General features: G+C 35.0%; 1 long non-coding RNA gene across 1 annotated transcript in view; it reads right to left on the bottom strand.

The window, feature by feature from the left end:
- Positions 1–505: 505 nt before the first annotated feature.
- The window catches only part of LOC121069523, a 41,555-nt gene continuing 26,689 nt past the window's right edge, over positions 506–15,371 (bottom strand). The window contains exons 4-7 of the long non-coding RNA XR_005819476.1: positions 12,756–13,203; positions 9,303–9,453; positions 6,662–6,798; positions 506–601 (exon numbers count right to left, since the gene is read on the bottom strand). This is a non-coding gene — a long non-coding RNA (uncharacterized LOC121069523). The remainder of the gene's footprint in view (positions 602–6,661; positions 6,799–9,302; positions 9,454–12,755; positions 13,204–15,371) is intronic.

Genomic DNA, 15,371 nt, shown 5'->3' on the forward strand with positions numbered 1-15,371 from the left:
AAGGAAAAAAAAAAAAAAATTCTGAACATGATAGGATTGTATTGATAATTGCACTGGTACATTAATACCTCCTCACATTAGGTCAAAACTACTTTGTATATATACGGGTCTGGAAGTTACTGTCAAAAACCTGTAAACAGTTTGAAGGATAGCCCCAAACTGCCATCAGAAGATTAGAAATTGCATGTTTCTATGTACATGTTCCCATTTACATGTTAGAAACGACTGTGTTGAAATTTACATATATATTGGAATTTCTCAGAGAAATTAATCCTGTTCTCAGACAGCAGTTCAGTTCATTCCTCTACAAACCCTTGTGCAGATCAGCCAAACAATTTGTCAAGTGATTCAGATTGAACAGATACACCCAACCCAAGTATGACTAGACATGGATTTTAGCCTGAAATAAAACTGCTAGGTCCTTCTCTTCCCTTTCCTTCCCTCCCAGGATAACATTTGAAAAAAAAAAATAATATAATACAAGGAAAAAGTAGAGTGGTTTTTACCTCTATTGACAGCAGCGAACTAGTGAAACAATGATGCCTTTATTTGATAGCAATATTCAACAGCCTCCCCTAGGATTAGAGAATGGTTTTGCTAGCTGTGCAAACAAGTAGGGAAAAAACCAAAGCTTGGTCCAGTAAGTTTATAGATTTAAAAGGTGTAAAAGATGGATAGGCAAGAAATACAGATACAATGTTGAAGTACATAAGGGAAGAACTGATCTAACTATCAATTAGATGTTGTTACGATTTTTTTTTTTTCATTTAAGTTCAGGGAGAAGGTAGTGGGGAGCTTAACTAGAGAAAAAAAAAAAAAAGGAAAAGAAAAAGAAATAAGAAATAAGAAAAGAATGTTACAGCCTATCACTTCCCTCAACATGATTAACAACTAGAATTTTGTGGGCTGTAGGGCAAAGGTGAATCTTGAGGAAATATTTGAAAGAGCTATCATTTTTAGATCACATAAGGGAAAAAAAATATCTTTTAAATCATATTCCGCACAGGTAATACAGTAAAAAAAAAAAAAAAAAGGGAAAAAATATAAGAGAGATTTATTAGTCAGAACAGTATTACATCTGTGAATACTGTTGACAGTAAATTTGGTATTTGCATTCTTAGGTAATACAGGAGATTTATGATAAAAACTGGTGAAAGGTAAAGACAGCTGAATATTAGCAAGTGGAAGTAAAGAGTATTTTCTAAGATGAACCACTAGAGTGAAACAAAGCAAGCTGTTTTGTTGTTGTTGTTGTTGTTTGTTTAAAACAAACAAACACAATTTGCAAGAGGGAGAAGTTAATTTTACATATACTAATGGAAGAAAGAACATAGAGCTTTGTCATAAGGTGGCCACTGAAGTGAGAGAGATAATATCCAGTTTGGAGAAAGGAAAGCATAAATGATGAATTCAGGACAAGGCTGATTAGATGTCAGAGCTGAAAAAGTACAATATAGAAAAGAGACTGAGTGGTGGCCTGAGTAGCTATCTACATTTTCTTTAAAATCAGAGAACATTCTTATGCCTCAGGTTAGGGACAGAAAAAACTGATACTGCTGCAGTCTGAACAGAAACATGCAAACACAAAGTTTAAAGCTGAAGGAATGCTATGAAAAAGTGAAGTATGTTATTCGCCATGAAGTGCCGTACTTTCCTTGTGCGGTAAAACACTGCAGAATAGGTGAGAGTCCAGCAAGGATTATTCAAAGTCTGTGATTAGTATGAGGATAGGAGTGTTTGTTAGCTTTTTAAAAGTTTTTGTTTGTTTGTTTGTTTTTGAGACCCAGTTTTACAGTAGGAAGATTATTCAGGCTCTGTCCTGAAGTCATCAAGGTAAGTACATGTGTGGAAAGCATTCACTCTACATCATCCTATAAGCACTGCATGTTTTGTTTCTGGAAATAATTATCACTGCTTTTAGAGACTCAAAATGCAGCTGCTGGAACTGCTGGACTGATTTTTGATGATGCAAAATGGGTCTTACATGGCTTCCCAATGAAAGATGGGATTTCTTCTTCCACTCACTGGTAGATGGCAAAAGAACAAAGGTAAATTCTACCCAGGTAGTTAAAGATTGGTCAAATACATATTTTTAAAGTTTTCTTGGCAACGCTTTTTTGTTGCTTTCCATGTGCTGAAATAATCTATGTTAATAACACTGTATATTGTTAATAGCTTCTCATCTAAAAGTTATTTTAACAAATGATGATTATTTTAGCTGTCCTTGATGTGTGAACAACACAATGACCTTCTTTAAAATAATTCCTATTCAGTATTCTAAATACAGTTTTAAATAGATGTACAAAGAACAGCCATGTCCTCATATCCAGAAACTAATAACACTGCTGCCATCCTCTGCTTTTCATTTATGTACACTCATCTTACAATCCTGCACATCTTTCTCTGTGTCTGCCTGTACATGTTTCTGAAGAATAAAAATTGTGAAAGTCTGTAATCAGTATCAAGTATTATTTAATTGCCTAGAAGCCGGTAACAATGTTTGTGTGTGGCCAGTTGCAGGAATGATGTAATTGTCTAGGAGGCTGATAACATTCAAGGCAGCTAGAGATTGCTTTCATATTCCCTTGATGGTATCCAGCTGCACTATTTGCAAAACTCCTATTCTGTTTGCATTTGTGTATGTGTGTATGCACAGCTGCTTAGTGAAGAATGCAGAACTAAGTATATAAAAGAAGTAATCTAATCTCACTTTAGAAGATGTTTCTTCCTCTTGCTAAACAAGAATACAATTCACCAGTCTTGGCAGAGGTGGCTCAAGACATCCTAGAATGGCATAACAGAATTGTGAGAAAACATAACTGAGCTCTGGAGTCCAGAAGCACATAATATAGTATATACAGTACCTGTCTCTGCCATGCTCTGGTGAATTTTCTGAGTCTCTCATTTGCCTGAGGAATATAATTGTACACACATGCACTTGCTGTCCTCCCTTTACTTATCTCGAAAGCTGAAAGAGAACTATTGATGTGCAATATCTTATCATAAGAAAATGATAAAGAATATCTCACTTTTGGCTGAAATATATCCTCATGAAAACTACCCAGCCTTAGTTCAACCTGATCTCTGCAAAAGATTACCAATGAGAGATTTCTAGTGTCAGTACATCTTAAAGTGCACACTGTAAAGATATAATTTTTGTGGGAGAAATGGAAGGTTCTTTTTTTTTTTTTTTTTTTTTTTTTTTAATTTAGGTTCTGTAGCTGATGGAAACAGTGATTACTGTTACACAGTTACTCACCTTTCCAGTAGATGGTAGTACAGATGTGCTTAAAAGAATATTCTGTTTGGGACTGAAACAAACACTGTGTAGACATTTTCATGTACTGAATATAGAGGAATTTTTAGCCATATCAGTTTAAAATTAAGTCATGTGGAACTGCCATTGGGAAAAAAAGAAAAAAAAAAAAAAAAAGAATATTGAGACCTTTTTATTCCAGCCACTGATCTTTAGCAAAGTAAAATTTTTGTTTTGATAGAAAACTTGGTTGAAATGCAAATGTTCATAACCGAAAGGCGGGGATCTCTATAAGCCATTGACACTCATAATGATTTACTGTTATAAAATCTGAGTGGTGGTGCATAATATTCCCAGTGAATGCTAAAGCCTATGGCCGTTTTAGACTGTTTTATAAGCTGCATGTATTCATTTTTTTTTAAACAGGCTTGACTTAGCTATAAAAATAGAGAAAGAGAGAAAATCAGCTTTACAGATTTTTCCCTCACAGATCTGTCATGTTTGTGTATGCTGATAAAATCAGCAATAACTGAACATTCATATAATAACAAATGCTGTTCATTAACGTTCTAAATATACTAGGGAAATATGAGCCATGTAAGTTGGAGATATTTTTAAAATAATTTAATGTATTGCAAGTTTTCTAAGAGTTTTTTGTTTTGTTTTGTTTTCAGTATTAAAACCATTTAAAAATATAATCAAACAATGACTGATGGAAAGGAAGAGGATCACAGTTTATCTGATAACCAAAGCTCAGAATTTATTGAAGCCATTTTGATTATGACATAAATATAAGAAAAAATCAAATGTCAAAAAATTGCCTGTTAGCACATAAGTTTATAACTTTTTCCTGTTGGGGAATATTAACATATAGTCTCTTAATAGCTACAGAATATTTTCATAAATCATATCGACACATAAATTTCTTGGGATATCTTTTGTCACAATTCTTGCTATTAGCTCATCTCAGAGTTACATACACGTGTATGTATCGCTGTATATACTCTTCTGTTTAAAATAAATCTCCACAAGTTTCTGAACACTGGTATTAGCAGTGACAACTGATGTTAGTCAGTAATGCAGTCACATCACTCTTGAAGCCCTGCAGTATTATTATAAAACCATAATTAAGAAAAAATATATAAATATAAGACTTACAAGACAGATACAAAGGAGTGTAAAAAAATAAATAATTTTCTGTTTTATTGGCCTTGTCTGGTATATTGTAATGATTTCCACCAAGGAGACTCTTATGCAGGATTTACACCTGGGGGAAAAGCAGGTGGTTCATTTTAAATGACACACTCAAGAAATCAAGATTGGTAGCAAGGCAGAAGGGGAATAATTATGTGGAAGACTATGGATGCTGCTCCCATAATCTGTTTCCAGCAAAAATAGTAGAGAGATGGCAATAAGAGCTTCTACCTTCTGGATGATGTCAAAAGAGAAATTGTCTTGACAAATGAGGAAGATTTTAAATGGGAGATTTCTCTGACCTATAATACAAGAAAAGGTTATGCTAATATGTTAAGGCACAGGCCTTTACTAATGGCTGAGCTGCAGACAAGACAGTACAGCTCAAAACGAGGATCAGGTTTTTGTACTTCTTTCTCCCTGAGTGACTGAGAAACACTCATTATCCTGTCCTAGGTTATCCTATTATAAATGTTCTTATCTTATTATAAATGTTCTCTGATATAACAGTTGCAAACAGTGATTGCAGAGAGAAAAGTGTGAAGTTAGCATCTAGCACAAAGAGGACAAACTACTTCTGTTTTAAAATTAGGGACAACAATTGTCTTGTTTGAGTGACATTCTGTTCTTATGAACAGTCATCTATTTATGTAACCATCTATATATCAATTTTTCCCACAAAATACACATTTTACTGATCAAAGCCAAATTTGGCCTTGAATTATTCTACCTGCACTTTCTCCCATGAACAGTGAACTGAAAAAACATTAATCTTTTTAAAGCACCTTGAAGCCCATTGCTCTTTTCAGCTAATGAACTATGTAAAGGAGTCTCAGTCGCCTCAGGGAAGCTTGTCAAACCCATCACAAGGAGCCTTTATAAAGCCTAAAGGACATGTATCATAATGTATAAAATTTGCCATAGTATATCATTATTACCTTTTGGGAGTCTTATTACAACAATTATGGATGATTAAGCTATATTTAAAAAAGGGGGAAAAAGGCAGTTCCATGACCAATAGCACTAACAAAAGTAAGTTTTCCATATTTGTTTTGTTTTTGTTGTCATTCTTATCTAGTTTGGTGTGATAGAAAATGAAATCTTCCTTGAATATTTTCCTGCTGTACATGTGTTTATAGGAGGCCTCTGAGGTTGGGATCTCTGTGTCCGGTATTATGTTTATTCACAACTGTATGCATTTTCCCTCAGTAGATTGTCTACAGCTAAAAAACTCTAGTCTCTGTAATTATTTCCAAGACCTATACCTTCTACCAAATCTGGTTGCAATGAACCATGCAGGAATTATCAGAAGTTACTGGTGAATGTGGGAGGCATACAGGTGCATTTGGAAAGTTACTTAATGGCAGACTGATGACAACTCTGGGGAATGAGACTGAATAAGGTACTGACATTGAACCTTCTTTATTTTGATTTTTGTCCTGAATGTTTTCTCTCTCACTTGTTTTCCTTTCAGGCTGGAAACCAGTGCGAGCATGATTACACAGAGGAACTCATACAGCTCTCATCTGGCAGAAGGCTGGGAAGGACAGTTTGGTGCACGGGGCAAACCCAAAAGCACCAAATTTCTGTAATGTCAAGTACAAGCATGCCCTCCTCTCTGGTCTCCAAAAATCTTGCTCTCTTGGCAGTACAGTAAGTAGTCTCAGCCTCATCGGGAACTCAAACAGGTAGACTAGCCTCCAGGCTAGTGTTTTGGGCATACTTTGGAAAGCTGAGATTTAAAATTTTCATCATGAGGCAGGAACAGCGCTCTGGTCCTTAACTGCTCAGCTAATATGTAAAAAGCACACTAGTTTTATATCCTGCAGGCAACCTTACTCAGTATGCTGACTGTTTTGAATCTCCAACAAAAATGCTTAACTGTCCCTTTGCACTGTAGGCTTCCTTTTGTGTTTTTTGTTGTTACTGTTTTTTAATTGTATCTAAGCCTAAAATGAATTTGATGCCTGTCTACAGTGTATTTTGGGGCACCGGCCAGTAATCTCTAAACCCATCACAACCAGACCAATGGCAGTAAAGCTTGTCAGCTCAGCCATAATAAGCTGAGACAAAGTGCTGCTCTAACAGAGCTCTGATAATTTCAGGACAAACCAGTAGCTATGCACAGGAATGCATTGCACTGCACCACATGAAAGATACTCATACTAGTATTCATAGGCTAGCATTTCTAGGAGGGGTTCATAAACTTACCTTGTTTGGCACTGTTATGACTGATAACTATTGGTGGGGCTAGCAGAGGAAGATGTAAGTACCATTGCCAGTTGAGACTTCCGTGTCAGCCTGCAGATTCATATGCAATCCAGCTAAACATCAGCTAAGCATCCAAACTGAAACAGATTTCAAATGGCATTTTAAATATTATTTGGAAACAATTTTAATGAAAAAAATTAACGAAGAAGCTTGCTAAAATTCTAATCACTGTCAGTAATCTGGTACACAAATTTTGTTATACAAGCATTGAGAGTGAAACGTTGAAGAGAGCTACGTTCGGTAGAAAGTATCATTGTAAATTAGCTCTATCTAATAGACACTGCATATATATATATATATATATATATATATATATATCTCCTCTGATATAATTATATAGGACCTTTTTAATTCTGCCAATTTTTTTGATCTTCAGGAACAGCCACACTGGCTAGCAATCACGAATACAATACAATATCTACTATACAAGCAATCTATCACAAAGACAACAATTTTTAAAGTGTTCATGCAAAACAGATCAGTGCTCTGCTCCATCCTTTGTACATTTTTGAAATGAATACCACTGCCCTAAGTTATTTTCTTAAATAACATCCTTTATTATCCATGTTTTATGTTTTTTTTTGTTGTTGTTGTTTTTTTTGTGATAGCTATTTATCATAGCAAAAGCAAAGCAGAAACATACTTCAATGTGGGAGTTTTATTTTTTACAGTAGGAGGCTTTAGTGGAGATAGGATTGATACATCAAAGTCTTGATAACACATGTGTTTAAATATTTACCTTCATTTTTGTCCTCTACAGTTAATACAATATTTCCCTAACATAAGCTGCTAAATGTATTTTCTCCTTTTTTTATTCTTATTAAAATTGTGATTTGAAGATATATTCCTAAAGCTGTGCATAGTTATTAACATCTCTTTAAAGTCTTCAATATTTGAATGGCCAACTTCCAGCTTGAGTAATTACATTCTGCCTACTTAAATTCCCCACACAGTTTCAATTAGATAAGTTATTCTTCTACTCTTCATGGCCTAAAACTGTTCTGCAGCATTGCTGCCACTATTAAACAGCTGCTGAATTTTGCCCCAGAGGTGACTCCACTGATTCCTGTATACCATACAGAATATATAAAACAAACTGATTTTCTTCTGGATGAAAATTGTTAAACATAAGTTTTAAGGTAGCTAAGAATTATTTTTGAGCACCCATGTTTATGCTCATTTTAAGGGCAGCAATAATGAAACCCTTCCCACGGTATCCTATTAAAACTGCTTTAGAGAGAATAGGAAGATTCATCTTCCATAAATGCTCAGAGCATTTCCAGAGACTATCATCAAGGATACTGCCTGTAAATTGCAGGCACATTGCCTTATAGGAATGACCCCACCAAAAAGATAAAGGAACTGTGGGTGAGATTTTAAAAATGCTTTGTAGGTACTTAAAGCTTCAGAAAAGAAGCTGATAACTATGGCAGGCATACTGTGGAGGACTCTTCCACATCTGCTTTTGGAAATCCTGCCAGGGCCTTTAAAAGGAAGCACAAATCTAACTACCTTTAAAAGACTTTTACCGTATACTATGACCTCAGCCTCAAACTATCCAGTTGCACATAATTTTACTCTACCAAGCAAATCCTTTTCTTTCTACTGCTGTTAAACTGTTGAGATTTTCTTCCTTGAAGAAACAGGTAAGAAAGTATCTGAAGTAGCAAAGGACACTACCTGCATCATTAAGAACAGTTTTAGTGTCGTCCTAGGCTGGCAGTGCGTGATGCTTTAATGCACCGCAGACCTGTATTTCTGCTCCCTACAAGGGACCTGTTCAGATTAGTTGTTATTGCAACTTCAAGGTAATCCGATGCTCCTGGAGGTTGTGCAGGAAATCACAGGTAGGCCCCAGGTTTAGAAAAAAACTTATATAAACTGAAATGATTTCTGGGGTCGATTAAAAATGCATGTTTAAATACAGAACCTGTGAAGGCTGAAGGATTAAACATTTATAAATTTGAATGCTGCTGTGGCTGACTGTGGCCTTTTTGTTTTCCTTCCACATTTCCTGGAGTAGGTGACATATACTTGGCGAGGTATATGTACCTCAGAACAGGCATTTCCCTGTTTCTTTTTTGGCTATTCTGTCTTGCATAACACAAAGAGCTCTTTAGGAGAAAGATAAATACTTTTCCTGTCCACAATATTCTTTCTTAAGGGGTATAAGGTTTTTCTTTTTTCTTGATGAACTGGTGAGGTTTAGGGCATCACCTAAAACAGATTCTGCACTTTGAGTTTTCTGCTCTTCTTTTTTTTTTTTTTCTTTGCCTATTTCTTCTGATTTCTGTTTTTGTTTGTTTTTCCCCTAATCTATAATTTTCATCCACATATTTTCTGTATCTGTGAATCCTTCCTCCGTATAGTCCAATCTTTATATATATATATATATATATATTCCATTTCATATAGTGAATATCCTCTCTTGCTTATCCATCCCCATTCTGTCCGTTTCAGTTCTGTCTCAGCCCCAGGCTCTTCCTTACCACAGCATCAAGGGAACAATGCTGCTTACCAATCTATCTCATTATATTGAGCAGTACTTCAGGACACAGACCTGAGCTTGACCATTACCCACCTGCCTCTGCTTTTGCTGAGAAAAGTGAGAGAAGAGTTGTCAACCTTGGATAGCTGCTGAACTGTTCTTCACAACACCGTCTAAAACATAGGTGTTGAGATTGGTATTGCAGAATGGTCCAGGCTGCAGAGTCCTAGTGCAACTTAAGTACCTGGAGCAAATCAAACCGGGTAAGGACAGAGCAGTTTATGAATCAACACAATATTCATCTGGTAGCGTAAATCTAGAATGACACTGATAGTTTATTAGGACTATGCCAATTTTCAAAGACCAACATTTTAAATGAAACTATAATCAAAACATACTGGGATTCCTCTTAAAAATCAAGGTTGCCAGAATATTTATGTAGAGTATTTCTCTCTGCTAAACAAAAACCGCTCCTAGCTTCTTATCATTTGCACTCACTAGAGGAAGAGCACATACAGTGTTAAAGTTCCCATGGTGCTGTTGCTGCTGTGAAGACTTGACAGTGTCAGTCCCGTGCACCTCATGTTCCAAGAAAAGCTCTGCCATGGATGTGGGCTTTATTTAAAGGAGTTCATTCCAACATTTATATACTAATATATATATTTTTTAATTTCATGCTCAAATCATGCTTAAATTTTACACATTTCCCTAACAAACAAAAGCTCATTTCCACATGCTTTTGTTCTTGCTAAAAAAAAATAAAAAAATCTGTGTAGGTTAGTCAGTTGATAAAAAAATAGTGCTCTCATAGACAGATCTGTTTTTTTCAGACAGACTTCCTTATACACAGTATCTGTTCAAGATGAATCTAAAATTAAAATCTTCACAAAAATAAGGTATTGAAGCTATTTAGACATCTTACTTCTCCCCTAAATCTTTGCTCTATTTGAGTTTAGTTAGTTTTATATAACTATAAACAGTTACTTTCACTATACTTTTTAATTAGTATAATAACTGCAATAATTATAACGCCAAGATTCCATAGAAAACACCTTTAATGTTACAGAAGATTCAAACTGAAAAACTTGTACTTTTTCATGTATGAAGACAGAGACTCTTATTAGTTATTATTGAACACTGAATAATTATATTTGCCTTTTATATTGAATTTGATTTTTTTAAAATGATAATATTTCAGCACATTTACCATATGTTATTTAAGAAGCCATTATCCACTCTTGGAAATAATAGCGAAGATTCCAGGTCTCTATGTATAATTTTCGAATGTATTCTGCATTTTTCTAAAAGCCTACAAATGAAATCCTTACCGTTTAGTGACGAAAGGAATAATAGTATTGTCCTTCTGACTGCAAGAAGGAGAAAGAAATTTTTAATTTTTAAGGGAATTGCTTCAAAATCTGATATATTTTAATGATATGATTCTCTAAATGTCAGGGTTATAAAAAAAAATATGTGTTTTATTATTATTAATATATTTCCACCATATATCCTTAAATATATTTTATATATTAGAAAAGTACAGTAGCGCACACAAGCACAATGTTGAACATTAAAAATAAATAAAACTACAATGCTTAATATTCTCAGTTTGGGTTATGGTATCAAAGGTTACACTGACTCGGTGCTGGTAAGTGCATTTCTTACATTCAAAATAATTGGATTTTAAACTCAGACTATTATGCACTGGATTTATAGGACTGATATAGGAATAGGATTGATTCTCATTTTCCTCGTCATATGTGAACTCATTTCAGTGTATGACATGCAATAAGGAAACACATACAAAGTAATGTTACGGTGCACAAAATCAAATGCTTCCTTTAGACAGACATTTTGGATTTACCCTTTTCTAATTAGATTTGTTTGTCAGTGGATATTCACATGTGCGCGCGCTCATGCATGCAAACATATATATATTCCACTGTTTCTCCCTCATAACTAGGCCTAGCAGTGAGTGAAATACAAGGATCTAAGTCTGAAATGCTTCAAAGTTTGAACAAACCTCACACTTTGATCTTGGTTGTGACTGTTACTGTGATAACGAATCTTTGTTTGCAGTTTGCATCTTCACAAAAACATTTGCTTGCTTATTTTCATCAATCTTTGTGCTAGTCTCACTCCCTGAACATAAGGCAACTGCTTATTTGCCATGAAGGAGAATACTGTAAGACAATTACTGATAGTCAGGCCTATATGTTTAGTTATCTATTTTTGCATTCATATTATTAACTGATAAGCATTAAAATATTTTGGGCCTCTGAGACTGTCATTATTTAGGCCGACAGTATTTATCATGATAATCGACTTAGTTTCACTGTTTTGTCATGGTCCTTTACATTACTTCTGGACATGGGCCTAAATAATCTCTTCTGAATTTGTTCTCAGCTCAGTATGGAGGGGTCCTCAGGTCCATACGGGAAGACCCTAAAGCAATATGATAGGATAAACACAAATATGTCATTATGGCAATAGCCAAGCCTAAGCTACAAATTGGAGACCTAAGCTTCTTTGAAGTATGGGGTTGCTGGTTGGCAGTTCTCCAGTACCGAACAGTTATGTCCATGTTTAGTATTTTGCTTACAGTCTTCTCATAATTATGTTATATCAATGCCATCTCATGCAAATTGTCTATATAAAAAAGAAGCCATTCAAATGTGTTGTGTATCTGTATATGAATTTCAAAATCAGTTAAGATAATCATGTCACATTAAATAGCATAAGGTGACAGAAGGTTCAAGTGGGAGGCTTTGGCAGTTTTAGCAGACATCCCTAAATCAACAACATAAATTTTAATATAGTAATTGTATTACACCAAATGGATGTGTTAACAGGATACTGCTTCCAGACTATTTACAGAGAATGCAAGAGAAAACTAAAATAATATAAATGCATTCATATTTTTCACAACCTCTTTATTTTTTAAATCTCCTGCAAACAATCCAGCCCAAACAAATCTTTGTTTTAATAATCTACTCCATTTCTAAAACCCCTACTGGGTTAGAGTTTCCAATTAAAATATGATTCTTTATGCATGTTTTATAGAAAATGTTTACTCAGACACTGTGCAGTGTTTTCTGCAGTGTATGGCTTTGGCATTGCAAGAAAATGAAAATGACTATTTTCAGAATCTTGTTTAAAGATCAATTCTATTAATGCTAGAAGGATTCATAGACAAATGTCTGTTAATTTATCATATGAAGATAGAGGGGCCAACATATTTTGTGACTCTGTTTGGTGATGTAATTAGACTAAAATTTCTTAAGATTTTCCAAGATTCCTTTTTTTTTTTTTTTCGTATTGTGACAATGTAAAAAAAATTCCCTGATTTTATCACAATAATACCCGAAGTTCTAAGTTCACCTCTTCACCTAGTCTTGGTGCTGGTACTATTTCACCAGCCAAAAGAAATATCTAACAGGGCAAATACTACAGTACAATGGAAGCACACAAGTAAAGCAAAACAGTTCATGTTGAGAGTTCAATATTCACACTATATGTGCATTGTGAGGGCTACTTCATACTCACCCTGTGGACCGAGCATTTGTGGATGGCTGAAGTGCAGTAGGCAGCTTCTTGGAATGTGCATCTTCTAGTTTTGTTTCACCCAGAACATTTCACTTCTTAAGGTCTGAGTCTGTTTCACAAAGCAAACTGAACTTCTGTAAGTGGAGATGGGACAGGGGAACTATTGCTGTTCAGAGATCGTCCACTGAAGTTTTCACCATGGTGGGATAGCATTAATTTTTGATGGAGATGAGGATGTGGAAAGTCTGGAAAAATGCATGAGGGAATATACAAGAATAAATTGTTCCAGGTGGGCTACCTCCTAAACAACACATTGTTGGTCCTAATCCTCATTGAACATTAGAGGAGAACTGCTCAATAAGCATTGGTTGTCCAACATCCTCTGATGCATTTCCTCCAGCTCTGCAGTGGCAGTTAATTGCAAAAGCCTTCCTTTGCCTCTCTCTTTCTAGAGATAAAATCAGATAAAGAAGACATATTATAATCTTTATGTAACCACTGTTCCAGGGTGCCAATTCTGAGTTTTTTAATATAAAATCTACCATCCCAAACTTAGAAAAACACAATATCAAAATTATTCTAATTTTAATAATCAAAGAGATTTATTGTTATAATAAATCCCCAGATTTGCAGACTACTGACACAATGCATGCAAACACTGAGAAATAAAATATCAGTTGTTTACACTGATTGTAAACCAGATAAACTTTTAAGAAAGGTAATTACTATTTAACTCTAGCATCTTTGCAAGTGTCCATTTTAACCACCCACTGTCCCAGGTTTATACATAGTTTTGTAAGTATATATAGTCTATGTTGTACTGAGTTAATGTAGAGTGAGACTAATTCCTATCACTATGGAAATTAAGATTACATATTGATAAATGCCAGAACAATACCATGCTTCAGTAATCCTCATCAGTGCAGCCATGAAAATTAATACTATTTCTGGATTGCACTATTTTCTTCTAACAGTTCAAATGGAAAACATCTGATCTAGAATTGTTTGCAATGAAAAAAAAAAAGTCTCCATGGTAAAGGATCTGACATATTTGTAAACCAGCAATTATGGCATATACACAGCAATATGAAATATTTCTGAATTGTACAGCACATCTCCAAACTGCTCATGTAATGAAAGCACATGAAAATGTTATTATCATTGTTTCTAGTTGTCTTCCATTTCCCACTGGAGACTTTTTGTCAGCTTAATATATTTTTGTTTGTTTTCAGCTCTTGCTTTATTTGTTTTGGTTCTGGAATGAGAATCAGCTAATGGCACCTTTTGTTAGTCTACATAGGCTTCTGCTGTCTAGCAAGACTGGCTTAGTCAGTGCATGATCTCAGATTGAGATCGGGGTTTGCTGCTTTATTTTGAGTTATTTTGAGGGAGGGAGCTACACAATGCAGCTGTATAGGACAGTGTCATATACCCTGTCTGAAGGCAACTACTAATGAACGGTCACTTCATAACTTAAGAATGAACTCTTCACTGAGTGGTACACTTTTTTTCTAAATTAAGTGAAAAAATACAATGTAAATTTGAAGAATCTTGTGCCCAAGGGCCAACAAACCCACTCATCTTTTCAAGAGTTGAGAACAGAAGTGACTCAGAGACTAGGAATGACAGTTGCATCATTTTATCTCCTGATTTTCAGTCTGAAGTTAGTGAGGCTGGAGATCAATATTTACAGACACATTGCTTAACAGCTTAGAATAAGATACAAAAAGACAGTCACAACGTCCAACCGCAACCCCCCCCAAATGCCCCACATGTTGTTTTATAGACACTTTGTGCCCTGTTGGAAGCATACAGCAGCTGCAAACCAGATAAAATAGCTCTCAGATGATTTTCCTGCCTAATCCGTAAGTGGTATAGAGTTGCTTTATTCTCTGCAGTAACACCACCACCACAGCCCTGGACAAGTGGAGATGGCTGCAGTGCCTCTATCATCAGCTGCTGCCAAAAGGATGCCTTGTGAACACAGGCAGTCTCTTAGAAAATGGAGTTGTTCTCAGGATGCTCTGATTCACAGGGGACCAGGCTGGCACATACTAGAAAGAACTGGGAAATAAGGGAGGTTTACCTCAAAAGCAAATTAGCTAGTACAAAGAATTTTGATGATAGTGCCCAAATGAAAGCTCATAAAGAATTTAATTATGACAACTGCCATAACAACAGAAAGCATTGTTATAATACCAGATCATCTTACTAATTTGTTGTGGCATCCCTGAGGATAAGCAGGCATTTTAGTTCTCGGCTTTCCATTTTGTTTGAATGATATCAACCTGAACATCTAGACTGCAGTGCTCAAAACACAAACCTCATAGAAGAACATCAAGCTGCATGCATACAAATAAGAGATGGATTTGCCAATGCAATATATTGTCTCTGGTATAATTATTCAGTTACCAATAAAACCTTCACAAACAAGTATATCTTGCTGTTAAATATATATATATATATATATATATATATATATATATATATAAAATAATAATAATAATATATATTCTTTGAAACTGTAGAGCTAAACAAATCATCAGGCCGCAACAAAAGAATTATTCAAATTCTAAACCTAGTCATGAAGAGCAGATTTTAAGGATGTGCTTATTA

This window comes from Cygnus olor, chromosome 4, assembly GCF_009769625.2.
Source record: "Cygnus olor isolate bCygOlo1 chromosome 4, bCygOlo1.pri.v2, whole genome shotgun sequence".
Taxonomy (NCBI): Eukaryota; Metazoa; Chordata; class Aves; order Anseriformes; family Anatidae; genus Cygnus; species Cygnus olor.